General features: G+C 37.2%; 1 long non-coding RNA gene across 1 annotated transcript; it reads left to right on the top strand.

Annotated features, from left to right (window-relative positions):
- Positions 1-723: 723 nt before the first annotated feature.
- On the top strand, positions 724-15,677 carry LOC123873810. The gene is made up of 3 exons (XR_006797771.1): positions 724-873; positions 4,992-4,995; positions 15,666-15,677. It is a non-coding gene; the product is annotated as an uncharacterized LOC123873810 (long non-coding RNA).
- The last annotated feature ends 1,312 nt before the right edge of the window (positions 15,678-16,989 follow it).

Genomic DNA, 16,989 nt, shown 5'->3' with positions numbered 1-16,989 from the left:
TGCGAGTTAAAAAAGCGTTGACTTGTGAACAGATACTTTGAACCCTTTTTTAACGTCCGTTAAAAAAGCTCTCGTGCGAATGAGGCCTTAAAAAGAAGAAGAAAGAAAGAAATCTAATTAATTCATTTATTTTAATTTTAACACCTATACTTCTACATTAAATTGATTTGGAATATAGTAGGTACTGCACTTAATGGGGCAGAAAATTTCCCACCTCGTGCGGCGATCCGGGGAGGGTCACTTTATTGCTTCATTCCGTTATAGTATTCCAGAAGAAAAGTTGCTCTGAAGTTCAAACTTTTCAAACTTTTTTTCGTAGAACTCTATGTATTTTCTGTTTAGTTAGGTAAGTTACCTACTTACGGTACACTTACTTCATTAAACATAAATAAATATTTTTCATTTTAATGGTGCAGATAGATCTAGTACAGAGTACCTAATGGTGGTCTAAATTTAACAGCAGCCGTAAGTACAGTCTCTCAATTTAGGTAGTTAGGTAGATACTGGACCGTAGTGTAGGTATCTTTTGAAATTAATGAACGTTACAATATGTGCGTTCACGTAAAATCATTTTGTAAGGACGAACAAAACGTCGTTCAAAATAGAACTTTGCCAAATTAACTCGGACACTTACCCTCAACTCAAGGTACACTACTGACTACACTTTGTAGTAGGTTCGTAAACTATGACCTTGCCAGAGAGAACTAGAGTGAGGGAATTCTCAGATTGATCCTTACTCATTCGATCCGAGTCCTTGAAAATACGGATATAAAAAACTCGGACCGAACTCGGATATTACTTACCCACTAATCCGATCTCTGATCCAAATCCAAGCTATTCAGCAGACATCTTTGACATACGAGTATCTACGTCGTATGTCCGATTTGAATCCGAGACTCATCCGAAATATTTTCATGGATGACCGGGAGAAGTCGGAGCTAGTGAGTAAGCTACCATACAAATAGTTCTATAACTACTTCGGAACGTATTTTCACGGATTCAGATCGGATGCAGTGTCATATTATCACACTTCACACTAATATTATAAAGGCGAAAGTTTGCATGTGTGTGTGTGTGTGTGTGTGTGTATGTTTGTTACTCCTTCATGCAAAAACTACTGGACGGATTTGGCTGAAATTTGGAATGGAGATAGATAATATCCTGGATTAGCACATAGGCTACTTTTATCCCGGAAAATCAAAGAGTTCCCACGGGATTTTCAAAAAATCTAAATCCACGCGGACGAAGTCGCGGGCAACATCTAGTCACACTAATATTATAAAGGCGAAAGTTTGTATGTGTGTGTGTGTGTGTGTGTGTGTGTGTATGTTTGTTACTCCTTCACGCAAAAACTACTGGACGGATTTGGCTGAAATTTGGAATGGAGATAGATAATATCCAGGATTAGCACATAGGCTACTTTTATCCCGGAAAATCAAAGAGTTCCCACGGGATTTTCAAAAAATCTAAATCCACGCGGACGAAGTCGCGGGCAACATCTAGTGTCAAATATTAGGCTGTGGTGACAAGAAAATTAGGGCTACAATAGGGCTACCTGCGTCAAATACAGTACTAATAACATTTGGCGCCTGCTAGTGACGTCCATTTTGTTAGAAGTCCCAACTGTCGTGAACTGTGACCTTACTAAAAGTTGAAAGTAAAAAAAAACGTGAAATATTAAAGTGTAAGTGGCATCAGCTGATCGTAAAGTCCCCTCGGTGGAGGCGGCCTTGAAACGCGACCCCACTATTGAAATTAAACCCCGTGCTACGGGGTTACTGGCACTCTGCACTTTGATTACACCCGACAGATTTGTGCGAGTTCAATGACCTGATAAAAATAAAGTACATAGTATGAAAAATAACAAAAAATTAAAAAAATAAAAGTGAATTTTGTCGAAGTATGACTTACTATTGATAAAACGTGAGTTTAGTTATAACTAGGTGATCCGCCCGACTTCGCTCGTGTGAAATTTGTTATTGGTACCTTTATATTCTATAGATGTTTATATTTACTTATATACTTCTGGATAAAGTAGCTTTCTAAAAGTGAAAGAATTATTGAAATCGGTTCAGCAGTTTCAGAGTTTATCGATTACAAACAAACAAGCAGATAACAACAGTCTTTCCTCATTTCCTAACTAGGTATTATGCGTCTGACTTGGAATCGAACCAATTTTTTTCGATCATCTGCAGTCGAACATAGAAACCAGAACCACTAGAGTGTGAGTCTAGAGTTAGACTACCGAAATCTGTTACAGCGCTTGAAATTAAAGTAGTGTCGGATTCCCGCACCATCGGGCTATGGGAGTGAGGGAATAGAGAGTGCACCTGTATTTGTATACACATTTGTACACTATGGTATCTCCCATGCATTTGGCTAATTTTATGGAGAATGGCTGCCATGGCCGCAATTCGATCGGGAGGACATTATAATAGGTAAGTAAGTTGATAGGTAGGTAAGGGCCTCACACTAAAACTTGTAAACACTACGTTTTGTTGAGTTAAGAGGGCTCTCTCTCCGTCACTCGCTTCTACTCGCTTCATACAATCGTAGTTCCTATTTCATTTGAATATTAAGCAACCAAAGTCCATGAAATTTTGCAGACATATTCTAGAAACTAATATCTATGTCTGTGGTTTTCCAGATTTCTGTTAAAATATTCGGTTTCAAAGTTACGCGGTCTTAAAAATTTACATACAAATCTTTGAGCCCCTGTAATTTTAAAACTACGTATTTTTAGAAAAATCTAAAACACCACAGACACTACAGTTATTACACTACAGATATTAGTTTCTAGAATATGTCTGCAAAATTTCATGGACTTTGGTTGCTTAATATTCAAATGAAATAGGAACTACGATTGTAAGAAGCGAGTGGAAGCAAGTGACGGAGAGAGCCCTGTTAATAAAGACTTATTTATTTATTCATTGAATTAGTTAATATCTTTCTATTTCAGTAATCTAGCTACTCTGATCAGCTAAGTAGAGATGCTATTTTTAACTATGTTTATAGAAGCTCCTATACGCTAGAGGCTTTAGACATGAAACAAAAAACGGCGTGATTGTAGCTATCAATCGATGCCTATCCCGGGAGGCCTAAAAAACCTCTATTCATAAACGCTCTCACAGGCTAACTAGGCATGCAGGGTGGCCACGAAACAAGCATGTTTAAAATGATAAAAAAATTATATAGCATACAAATTCCACTATAAGGAAAATCACAAGTTATCAGGAGAAGTTAACTGGTTAAATTCACATAGATAAAATGAATAGAAGTACAATGTTATATCACGTAAATAAACATGCATGTTAAAAAAACAGAGTTTGCAGGACGCGTGTGAGTGAATACATCCTTTTTTTAAACTAAATGAAAATTGCATAAAAAATCTAAATTCTGGAAAAAATCCAGCACAAATTTTGCATGTGCAGCGACGATAAGTAGGTATCTATTTAAATAGTCTGATGGGTGTCAATTTGGTTAGGACGTAGCCAATTGGATTAGGCAATATAATTACCGTAACTCGAAAAGGTAGTTATATTAGATATTTAGGAAATTACATACTTACTTTTATGATTTTTAGTTTTGATATAATAGGGATTCTATATACTTAATATACAAAATTATCTATTAAGGAATTCATGTCTTTAATGAAATTTAATCGTATTTTAAAATCATTATACACGAAAATACGGCTGTTCCGCTAAAGTGGTGACAAGAGGCGAATCTAGGACAATAAAATAGGACAATTAAAAAAATTCTAGTAAGAATTTGTTTTTGGGAGATATAATATTTAAATCGGAGTTTTCATGGCCCCATTCTTAATACAATCGGAGGCCAACGTCCACCATGTCCATTGATTCGGCTTTCTTTAAGAAATCACGTCGTACGCCGGAAGACAATTCGACGCGCACCACGCAACCAGAACGATAACTGACCGGCATCACCTTTACACAAAAACCAACTTTATTCCAACACTTTAGAGCTCAAATTCCAACAAGTCTTAAAAAATTTCCGAGAGAAGCTAACAAGAGAATTTGAGCTTTAGGCGCATTAGTTTTATGGTTGGTTTTGCATTGCGGGGAAGTTTCAAGTAAAGTATGGCATTTTCAATCCTTCATAGTTCCTTCACGGCCGAATGCAGGGGGTGTAAACGCTAAGTCACCGACAGATGATGTTCCGCCCTGATAGATGTGATTGCTAGGTGAATGGTTTTTAGAGTGCTTAAAAAGTAATATAAGTTATTTTTAAATCGATTACAGGTTTGTGCTCGACTACTCTGCCTCACCTGGTGGCAAAGTAAAGATTAAAAAGAAAAGTGCTAACAGAAGAGATTTTACGGGGAGGTTGACGCCACAGAATTTGTATAGAAATGGTAATTAATCGAGAGCTTGTTATTGTAAGCTTACAAGTGTAAATTAAAAATTTATAACACCCCCGACAAGTGAAGGTTACAGTAACTAGAAAAGAGCTGATAACCATCAAACGGCTGAACCGATTTTCTTGGATTATAGCTAAGAACACTCTCGATCAAGCAACCCTTCAAACAAAAAAAGCAAAATTAAAATCGGTTCATTAGTTTAGGAGCTACAATGCCACAGACAGTTACACAGATACACAAATACAGAGATACACATGTGAAACTTATAACACCCCTCTTTTTAGGTCGGGGGTTAAAAATGGACGATATGCTGTCCCGGTATTTTACCAGCGCCAAAATGTGGCAGATCCAGCGTACTATGTAAATAGTATTGTTATAAGACCAATCTTGTATAAAATAAACCTATGCCTAAAACATGTATAGGTAGTTGATACGATATTATTAAAACGTGTGGGATTTGAACTTACGGTCTTTTAGTTCACTTTTAAACCGCGCTGAGCTATTGAGGCAGAATCGCTTCTACTCATAAAAAAAAAAAATATTCCTATTCGTAAACTTACCTACTATGTTTATGCTACGCGACTACGCGTTGAAATCTTTCGTATGTGAGACACGTGTGTAGCGAGTGTAGCTCATATGTACAGAGTTCTACGAGCCGCTACGCCGTATAGATTTTTATTATAAAAACATATCCATATAATATCTTATATGTTGCTTTTAATTATATTGTATGTTGGTATCTACGTGTTTTTATAAACGTTACTAGCTGATGCCCGCGACTTCATCCGCATGGATTTAATTTCTGAAAAATTCCTAAGGAATTTTGATTTTGACGTGCACGTGAATTCAAGTTTTGAAATCCCGTGGGAACACTTTGATTTAGTTGAGATGAGAAGTAACTAGCTTAAGTACCTACGCCAATTTCCGGACATATAGGTAAGTAAAAGTATGTCAGCCTATCTTATAACTTTTTACCAATATACCTACATTTAATGGTTTTTGAGGTTTAGTACTTACAGGGATAGCTTTCGTATAGATACATAGGGATACAAGCTACTTTTTATCCCGGAAAAACGAAGAGTTCCCATGGGTTAAAAAAAAAACAACCTAAATAAACGCGGACAAAGTCGCGGGCACTATCTAGGTATAAACGCGTAGTTCACTCTGATAGTAATGAGTTTAAGCTTAAGTTTCCTTCAATTCCAGTGCAGACGAACCCTTTCTTGAACGGGTCGCAAGTCTCAATCCGCAGTAATAGTGATTTCCGAGTGCCGACAGATAAAACCTCCGGAAAGTTCATCTCATATCCATTATGCATTCGCGCATCCGAAATGCACCGAATAAATCAAATCGGAACACCGATCCCGCTCCTTCGTCCTTCGATTTTCGCCTGCCCATTGTTGTGTTTGTGAGCCATATATGCAAATCAGTTTTCCGCACACAAACACGCGTCTTCTCACTCACACGTACACGACAGAGAGAGAGACAAAAGCCAAATCCACGGTGTTAATTTACGTACAGTTGGCAATTATAATTTTCGTATTCTATTTCGTCCTTGTCTGGCGACGGTGTTTTTTCCCGCCGTCTCTTTTTTATGGGCAGGGGGGTTAAAGATAAAGGCGGTGAAGACGCGCAAGATATGTAGAATTTTTTAATAAAACCAAGCTTCTGTGTGCGGCTAAGTGATATGGCTTGTTCTTTTTAATTTCGTTTTGCGAATGCGGCGCAGTCGGCGGATCATCTATCATGGATGTTTCTTTTTTTTTTTTTGTTCGCCGCGGACGGTTATGAAGATTTCGCATGGGATATGAATATTGATTGTTTTGCGACTAATGAAAGCTTGATTGGTGTTCGCTCGATGTGTAGCGACTCGGCGGGGAGTCCCGTTTGTATTTTTCTTGGTTTATTGTTGTATTGGTATATTGGTATCTACGACTTATTCAATCGTACGCTTCATTAGTTTTGCATTTGTGCAGATGAAATGAAATAGAATTGTGAGAGTTAGGTAGATGCCTAGCTTTAGAGATTCTATGAGCGTAGTAGCGTAGCACCAAATTAACAATTTACCTAGTTACTCGTATATATCCGTTGACTTTGTTCTTAAAGAGATTTTCTATAGGCTTTACTTTTGGTATGATGCTAATAATGCCTGCTTTTACTGTGAGTCGTCTGTTTATATGGAATCAGCTTAAATCTGTCCCATGCATTCCAAATGTGAAAATTACCGGTAAGGCACTTCATAACCCTTGTAGAAATCAAACTTTTAAGTACCGCTTGCAACTTTTTCGCTTGGTTTTTATTTTAGCGCTTTTATTACAAAAATACAACAATTACGTTAACGTTAAGAAATCCCTATTCAATTTTTCATATTTGAAATGCATAGTAGTTACACAATTATGAAGATTTTTAGGTACTCCACCTGTATGAAGTCAGTCAAAGAAATAATAGAATTGAGGTTTATTTTGATCTAAATAATTATTAAGTCTTTTATGTACTAAACACGGGTCGCAACTCGCGTAGTACTCAGTATACAGGGTGCTACAGGAGACGCGTAACGCAAAACAATGGCGCGGCGACGTTTGACCTCGCGGCCGCCTCCCCGCATCTTGCCTCCCGGTAGCGCCGCGTGCAATTAATATGCCGAGGCCGCGTGTAGCGCGACCGACCACCCTGCATCGTTGTGTACTAAACACGAGCCGCAACTCGCGTAGTACTCAGTATACAGGGTGCTACAGGAGACGCGTAACGCAAAACAATGGCGCGGCGACGTTTGACCTCGCGGCCGCCTCCCCGCATCTTGCCTCCCGGTAGCGCCGCGTGCAATTAATATGCCGAGGCCGCGTGTAGCGCGACCGACCACCCTGCATCGTTGTGTACTAAACACGGGTCGCAACTCGCGTAGTACTCAGTATACAGGGTGCTACAGGAGACGCGTAACGCAAAACAATGGCGCGGCGACGTTTGACCTCGCGGCCGCCTCCCCGCATCTTGCCTCCCGGTAGCGCCGCGTGCAATTAATATGCCGAGGCCGCGTGTAGCGCGACCGACCACCCTGCATCGTTATGTACTAAATACGGGCCGCAACACGCGTAGTACACACTGTACAGGGAGCTACAGAAGAGGCGTAACGCAAAACAATGGAGCGGCGATGTATGACCTTGCAGCGGCCGACCACCACTCATCATTGTCACGTGGACACACAAATTACCTCTTTGCCAGAATTCATCAAAATAGGTTCAGTGATTAAGCCGTGAAAAGATAACAAACACAATTTTTTATTTTTTTTATTCACACCAACAATTTCTACACAATTATGATTATAAAATGTGCAAAGTCATTGAAGTATGGTTTTCCATTACAGGTGCACTTATGAATGAAAATAATCTAACATGCACTAACCTACAACAATACAATTTTTTTTTTAATTTTAAAATTGAGTTCCTTTCGCATATTGTTAAGTGTGCATTCAACATTGTCATTTATCTACCTACTTATCTCCTTGTCGATTCTCGTCACATTATATCACTGCATGCTGATGATCTAATCTATAAACACATCGAATTGCAATTATTCTATCGTGGTCGATATTGACAGAAAATAAATAGAAAATCATTAAAATTATCTAATTACAACGATCAAGCTACACCGGTTGACACATAACCCGTCCAAGTTTTCTTTTGCGAAAGAAGAGAGAGAATTTTTGATCAATAATTGTCACTGGGCGGGCGCCCCTCAGGGCGGGGGGTAGCTGGCGGGAGGGGGGCGGGGGGGTAATTACGAGTGCGTTTTGTTACCGAGATGATAGGCGCGAAAAATGGCTTGCGCGTGCCTTTACGTACGTCTCCTCTAGTTTTGAATATTCAAGCCGGCCTCTTGCCCTGATGAAATATTGAATAGACTTGAGTAATTTATTCCTGGAGAGTTTGGAACGGTTTCGCCCGTCGACGGATATTGAAATTAGGTGCTAAGAAAGCTGATGAGTGTCCCTAGCTTGTGAGTCGGACCGAAAGCTAGCACCTCTGCTTATCAAGAAAATCTTTTTGGTGGCTTTTTGGTTACACAAATTGGATAAAAAGATGGCTATGGCCGCAAACACCAATTTGTAACTACATAAGTCCAGGTTTTAAATTTTCTATAATCATAATATTACTTGAGTCAAATAACTTATTTTGTGTCCCTACTTGAAATGATTTTAGTCCAATTTCATTTTCTAATATATTGACTACATTTTTTTTTTACTTAATTGATTATTTCAAATTAGATGCCATATAATATAGATTAAGTAGTAGGTATTACGTACAAAATTTTCAATAAAACCCAAATGTAAGTAATTCTAATGGTACCTTTGGTTACGATACATCCTTTTGAAAAGTTTAAAAAAATTGGTATCACCGGAAATTAATTTGAAACCTGCTTTTACCTTTTTTGTTATTGAATAATAAAAAAAATAGAGACAATGTAGTCATTAGAATCTTTATTTTTATATTTTAGACCAATTAACCCGCACCTCATTACCCCATCATCCTACCATGGGGTTTATTTCGTTAGGATTTCTGAAAATCTTTACTTCGTTGAGTTCTATAAAGAGAACCTAGCAAAATCTCAAGTTTCTAGATTCATCAGTTTGAGCTGTTGGTCAGTCATTCAGTTTATTCTTTACGAGATGACATTCGCGACTTCGTTAGAATCAGATACGGTTTTTTTAAAAATCCGTGAGACTTTTTTGGGTTTCCAGGATAAAAAGTACTTATATCCGTCTCCGGGATGCAAGATATCTCTGTGTGAAGTAGAGCTTCATCCATGTGGATTTAAGCTTTTTAGGAATCCTGGGGGAAAACTTTCATTATACAGGACTAAAAGTAATTTACCTATGTCCTTCCTCGGGATGCAAGCTATCTTTGTGACTAACGTCAGAATTGATTAAACAGATGAGACATGAAAAACAGGCAGATACACTTTCGCATTTATAATGAACAAGCCGATGCCCGCGACTTCGTCCACGTGGATTTAGGTTTTTTGAAATCCCGTAGGAACTCTTTGATTTTCCGGGACAAAAAGTAGCCTATGTGCTAATTCAGGATATCATCTATCTCCATTCCAAATTTCAGCCAAATCCGTCTAGTAGTTTTTGCGTGAAGGAGTAACAAACATACACATACACACATAAAATATATCATACATATACACAACGCCTTTATAATACTAGTGTGAAGTGTGAAGTGTGATGTGAAGTGTGATTGTATAGATTTATTGAAGGAAAACTTGGGTAAACAAATTCAGTGACAATGTATAGTAATTTTATACAAAAAGCGTATTAATTGGAACGAGGCGAGAAGTAGGGTAAATACGAGTGTTAGAGTGCGTACAGACAAGCTATTGCACTTAGAGCGCTCGGATATGCAAATTCATGCTTCTCTTCTACAGTGTGTCGTGTGCGGATAGCGGACAGGGAAAACTGTAGAGACTAAATTAAAAAAAAATGAATTTTTTGAAATTTAATGAAGCAATTCGTGGACCCTTAGGGTACTCAAAACGCAGACAGAGGTATTTGTAGAGCAAATTGTAGTTGAAAATAGTTTGGTACAGTACCTACAATCTCAGATTTTGTCATTACGGATGTTGTGAGAAGTATCGTAAATACGCGTGTTACAACAGATGAGTTATTGCACTAAGAGCGTCAGATATGCAAATCCATGCTTCTTTTCTACAGTGTGTCTGTGTGTGAGGACATGGAAAACTCTAGAGACGAAATTATACAAAAAGAAAATTTAATACAGACATTGGTAGGTTCTAATTACTTTTAACGCGGGTAGAGAAATCTGTAGAGGGCTTATTTTTGTTGAAAAATATTTTTAATATAATATACTTACCAAATGATGTTTTACTATAGAGTTATCAAAATAAATATTGTTCTGTGTGAAAAGTTGGTTGTTTATAGAGAGGTAAAGTTTGTAAGTTTAGATGTGGAAAGTAATTTTTTAAACTACCCATCCAATTAAAAAAAATCTTTCATTGACAGATAGAGCTATAGGTATAATTCGCAAGTTTTTTAGGCTATAAATTATATAGGTATATCATGGACGAAGTCGCGAGCAAAAGCTAGTAATAAATAAACCCGATCAGCGTGCAACACTCAGTTTTTAACGCCAAGGCACTCCGTAGGTTTTCCTGTGATTTATGAACCGAACGCTAACGAGGGTGGTTAATGAATAAAAAAATTCCCGTTTTTTTCATAGCAGTGATTAGTTACCCTCATAATGAGTGGCGTGTGTGTGCGTGTGTGTTTGTTTGTGTGCACGTAGGGGAGGATTTTAAAATCGCACATGACAGTTCGTGAGGGATGATTATATTCGGTTATTGATCTTAGAATAATTTTGTTTAGAAAATTTCGGAGGGGGTGTATTTTTTTAATATCAGCTACTCTAAATTAGAGAAATTTTAATTATGATCGTGTTATTAGGGATATTTGAGATTTTATTACTTGTTAGGACCTAAGTTTTTAGCAAAATACTGATCCTGTCTTCACACATATCTATATTTATTTTATAATAGGATTACGATAATTATATCGAAGTTAATGGCGAATTCATTGAAAATTGTTCGAAATCTTAAATAAGTGAGCAATAAAATTCCATACTAATATTATAAATGCGAAATTGAACCTATCTGTCTGCCTATCTGCTAGCTTTTCACGGACAATCTATTTTACCGATTTTACCGAAAGGCAATGCAGGGGACGAGCATAGGCTCTTTTTGTCCCCGAAATACAATAACTTTAAAAAATGGGATTTTAAAAACCTAGAACGAAGCACAGAAGTCATAGCCATCATCTATTTAATACAGATATAGCTTGCATCTCGGATACCTATAGACTACTTTTATATTGGAAAATCAAAAAGTTTCCACGAGATTTTCAAAAACTTAAACCCATACAAGCTGTAGGTAAAGTTGCGGGCATCTTCTAGTAATAAATAAGATACAAAAAAAAAACAGATGATTCAAAAAGTAATTAAAGCTAATAAGCTCAGAGCCACAGTAAGGTACTTATGACAAGGGAAAATTCGCCAAAAAAACGCGAATGTTTTCCCCAATTCAGCGTAACGTAGCCGCAAACGGCGTGTCAAGGTGAACCCCAAATGAAATCGGCTAAGTATCACACACATATAAAAAGAATAAGTGTACCGCCTCAAGAAACGGGGGCTGCCTTACTTTTGCCTCCCCATACCGTCTCACGTCCAATGTAACTTGAACTACACACTTAGCTAATAATACGTCCCCAGAACCTTGCAACGTTCAATTGGCGGGGGGAAAGGAAGGCCGAGGAAAAACGGTTTCCATTCAAGGAGGGATGTTAAGAGTGACTCAAGTTAAATTAAGAATGTGGAGCTCGTATTTTCTTTTACTTTTTTCACTCACTTTGTTTGTTGACGGAGACTTTTTTGACATTGTGGACTTTTGTGTGCGCCTTCCTTTTTTAATTCTTGAGGCGTTCATGTATACACACCCTAGTACACTTACTGCTACCCCAGTAAGTACCTACGTACGAGACTTGGATATTTTTTACGACGTATTAAGGGATTTCCGCGGAGAGGTGTGTTTTTTGGATTACTATACTCTTTGAAGTCCCTGATTAAGGTTTTTGAGGATGTTGTGTTTGTTTTGGGTAGGGTTCCTTCTCAGGTAATAAAGAATACAATAAAAGTATGATAACGACATATTGCAAAACCTATTTTTCCTTAGATATAAGTGGTAGGAGAACAGCAAATTAGATGTCGTTAAACTAGTCACGATTTCTAAGAAAACAAATCGTCGCTGACCAGAAAAAGAGCACGGAATTAATTAAAAAAAGTATTGCAGCTGTTTTAGATTTCTTGATCTATTTTGTACTCTATTTCTGTAGCTATAAAGAGTGTTTTTGGGTAACGGTAGGTGTTTTTGAGGCAGCCATTGTGACGATCAGTTGGAGCGTATCGCGAACGGTCACTTTGTAAAAAGAATGATTGTGTGTGACATAGAAACAGCACACGTAGGCTGAAGACTTATCTTTTTGTGAGGAAATCATACGGTTTTTATTGTTCTTTGAAGGTCGACTTACTTTATATACCGATCGAGTTTTTGTTAGGTAGCTACCGAATGAATAATTTTGTTCCTTTTTAGTATTCTTGAGTTTTCCTTTAATTTTTAAGTCCTATACCTACCTACTTAGTATCAAATTCGTATTTTTAACACGCCTGAAAGATGGAATTCGTAAATTACTCCTTTTATTTCTATACTACCTATTAAAATATTTAATTATCGAAGATATTTTTTTATGACTTTAGAAACAGTGCAGGGACCTTTATTTTGAATTAACTTAGCATTCATCAGAAACATTTAAGTTTGTAACTTTTTGAATTTAGATACTTAAATATTTCAGTTCTTCTTTTGTAAACACTACGCATGATAATTTATATCGATATTATACCACTGGACGATAAATATTTGAGGACGTTAAGTATGGAAGTTTGTTATACAACTCCGCATACACTTTGAAACAAGTGTAAATTAAAAATTAACGCTAAAATTGGAGCTACGATGCCACAGACAAATACACAGATACACACGTCAAACTTATAACACCCCTCTTTTTGGGTCGGGGGTTAAAAATACACATAACTGGGAGATGTTAGAGATACCGAATAGGAGACAGAGGTCTCTAGGCAACCTCTGCATACCTATTACCCACACAACCTGTAGGCTTTTTAAGGGTTTTAGCCCATACGGCGGAGAGGCTTGACCGCAAATTTCCTGCTCTTCCGATGTGATTGAGGAATCACGGTCCGCTCCACACACCTGCTGCGGTCTGGGCAACATTATACAATGCTCATCTGCTCATGTTTGCCTTGTACTTATACCTGATAGCTGCTGCTCGCATTTAACTGTTATACGGTTCAATAGCTTAGTAATGGGGTTTCAAGTTTTTGATTTTTTATAAAAAACATAATTAGACTAAGTACATTTAGACAAGTAAGTTAACATGGCTAATATTCTTTATAAAAAAGCAAAAACAAAAAAAAGTAGCGCTTGGCTGCAATCAGACCTGCTGGCAAGTGATGATGCAGCTTAATGTGGAGCGCACTTGCCTAGAAGATGCCTATGCACTCTTGACTAGAAGGTACCTACCTATTTTAAAAGTGCAGTGTTTGGAACATCAAAAAAAAATGTTTAATAAAAATCCATCTACCTCTAACATCTATGACCATTGCACTATTTTGGTTGCCTGGAAGAGTTCGCTAGGCCGCCAAATTGTACCTACCTGCCTATATTTTGTTGTGCTTTGTATGTGTTTTTTTTGTACTTACTGATTTTGTGGTGTATGATAAAAGTATATATTCATTCATTCATTCATTCATTGCGAACCGACTTCAAAACCTCCACAGCTTGGACAATTAAGACAATTTCCTTAATTCTTAGCACTACTTCAATTAATTAATAAAGTAAAGGTTTTTCAGAATATTTCCAAATTAAATTGGCACGCACAGGTAGGTATAAGTCCGAGATCATATCGTCGTGTTAAACTTTTCACATGTTTAACTTTTCACATGAAAATCGGTGCGTGCCACGAAGACGCGATGCTATCGTATGCTTTGTTATTAATTACGGCACGCCCAAGGAAGGGTTTGTGCCACCGAATTTAGAGTAGGTGTCGAAATGGTAAGCTTGTTACCGCGGAGATGACCTGTGAAACTATGAAATGTAAACCTTTAACTACGTTATTATAAACTAGTCATATTTGCATTGGATTGCAATAGTTGCTTTAGCCGCTAGAGATATTAATAGGTATATGGTGTCGAATTTTATTTTTGTACATTGCTACAATCAAGCTTGTTGTGATTGGCTGAAATTATATTATTCTTAAAGCAATTATCTACCTAATTATATCACTTGGTTTAATAGTGAAGGAAAATAACGTGAGGAAAACTACATGTTTTACGAGTTTTCCATGATATTCTCAAAAGTGTGTGAAGTCTCCCAATCCACACTTCGCCAGCGTGGTAGACTGTGGTATAAGCCACAGTCTACCACGCTGGCGAAGTGTGGATTCTACTCATTTTGAAAGGAGACCTGCTGCTCAGTAGTAGACCGGTAATTACCTCTTAACTTAATTTTTTAGATGTAAATTTTACGTCTTGTGTATATTCTGAGACAGCAGAAACCCCTTCTATTACCAAAAGCATTCAGTGGTTTGTGCATATTAACCGGTGTAATTTATTGTCGAAATACCGACGATACGTGCTGATACGTATTTCGGTGTAACGATGTTTACGAGGCGGGACACGCAAAGGTTACCCGTTACTTTGGTAGATATCACTATTTATTAGATGAAAATTGATGACAGCTTTTTTATATTTCCCTTCTAGTTTTTTGACTAGCTCTTTCCCGCGACTTCGCACGTGTGGGTTAAAGTTTATGTTAAACGCTTTATGCTTTCTTAGTGAGTAGACACTTATTAGATTAGTGTACTAATCTAATCTAGAGATTTTAAATGCAAAATCTCAAGATTTAGTGTGAGTTGAGCCTACATTGACGTGTTACTATCAGTTTCTCTTTGTATAAACATTATACTATTGTTATTAAAGAGATCTAGCGAACCCATCCCGGCTTCGTTCGGATTAGATTTTTGAAAATTCTTTCTGTGCGGGTCTGTGTTATAGAGATAATCTAAATACAAAATTTCAAGCTATACATTTAGCGGTTTGAACTGTATATTTTTATATCAGCCAGTTGATTGCTCCTTTAATAAGTATAGAAAATAACTAACTTGACATACCTATCTATTGTAAATAATTAGGTATATTTATATTAGCAAGCTTTTATGCGTAGATACCTATATACCTATGTATTAAATAACTTAGCGTTTTTATCAATGAAGAATGAAGAATATTTTATTTGTGAAAACGAAACTTTAAGTTCTGTATCTACCAGTCCAATAAAAATAATAAAGGGAATAATATTTCACCCTTTTAAGGCAATTTCGTTGTGCCGTTACCCATTACCAACCCTGCCTGTATTCACACTTTCCAACAAATCATCACGTGTGCCTCCAATTGCCGTAGTTTCGTAGTTTTGTAGTTTTCAAGCAGTTTGATATTTTCCTAACAAAAAGGTATCGGCAACTTTTGGTCACGTGACTTCCTGTCGTGAAAATGTGAACCTGCGTTTAATCCTCTCTTTTGAACACTGTTTTTATTAGTTTTTAGGGTTCCGTATTTATTTTTAGCTGATGCCCGCGACTTGGATTCAGGTTCTTTAAAATCCAATGAGGAGGATGATCCAATTTTACGGGATAAAAGTATTCTATATTCGTCACCGGGATAAAAGTTAACTCTGTGCCAAATTTTATCAGTTGAGCCATGAAAACCACGTGAAAACAGATAGATATATACCTACTATTGCATTTATAATATTGTTATGGAATGGATTTTAGTTACCTGTTTTTGAATCTTTATTTAATTTTGCGTTTTCATAATAAATAATATACCTATGGATTAAAAACACGGATTATATCGTCTTATCTAAGCTCATTTAATAAAGGAAGTAAGTGCCATTGGTTTGAAATGAAATTTTCGACTAAAAGTTCAGTCATTCCATAAAAAAGGAGTCTATTGAAAGAGATTTTAAAGTGTTGTAGATTAATAAAGATAACACCAAATCAATACTGTCCGAAGAATTATCGCTGGAGGGCGTTATGCTAAAATATGTTTCCGTTAGTAATAAATGGCGATAATTGGACACTTCGGGTAATAAACAACTAATCAAAACAGGAATTCCGATAGCCTGTGTGCCGTGGCGTAATTTCAGCTCGAACTAAACTTGTATCGGTTATTCAATACAGTATACCTACCTGCTTACAAGTAACTATCTACTTCAATAGGTGTTTGTAGGAAATAGGTACATATTTTATTTGTAAGTATAGCAATGATCTCTGTGTGGGTCTATTGATTTCAATGTGCAACTCTTAAAAGATCGATTTAGGAGAATTTCTGAAATAAGCCAAATATCCGCACTAAGTATCATCGATAGATACCTTCCGCCTTAGACTGCATCATCACTTACCACCAGGTGATATAGTAGTCAAGTGCTAACTTGTATCTGAATAAAAAAAAATTGCAGTCAGCGGGTAAATAACACGATCTATACGATATCGACGAATTATCGATAGGTATTTAGATCCAGTAGCATACTCCGTCCACAGATAGACAAGGTCTCCTATAGTCACTTCCCCGCTCCTGAGGTCTTGCGACGCCTGAATCCAGCGGCTCGCTGGGACTTGTTTGATGTCGTTTGTGCGCTTAGTGCATCGCTGTAAGATCTCTATTCCAGCACCGTGGGATCCCCAACATCTATAGGTCCTTCGAACATATATGTAGATATGTGTCCCACCCATTACCACTTCAGCTTAGCAACCTGTTGGGCTATGTCATCTAATCTGGTTTTTCAACTGATCTCTTCATGTCTGATTTGATCACGTAGAGAAACTCTAAGCATAACACTCATTCCATTGCCCACTGAGGGTACTATACTATATTGATCGTTGATTGTGGGAATCCTTACATGTCTATTATAGC

Source organism: Maniola jurtina, chromosome 17 (assembly GCF_905333055.1).
Source record: "Maniola jurtina chromosome 17, ilManJurt1.1, whole genome shotgun sequence".
In the NCBI taxonomy this organism is placed as follows: Eukaryota; Metazoa; Arthropoda; class Insecta; order Lepidoptera; family Nymphalidae; genus Maniola; species Maniola jurtina.
The sequence above is the reverse complement of the archived record's forward strand: the minus strand, read 5'-3'. Positions and strand labels throughout refer to the sequence as shown.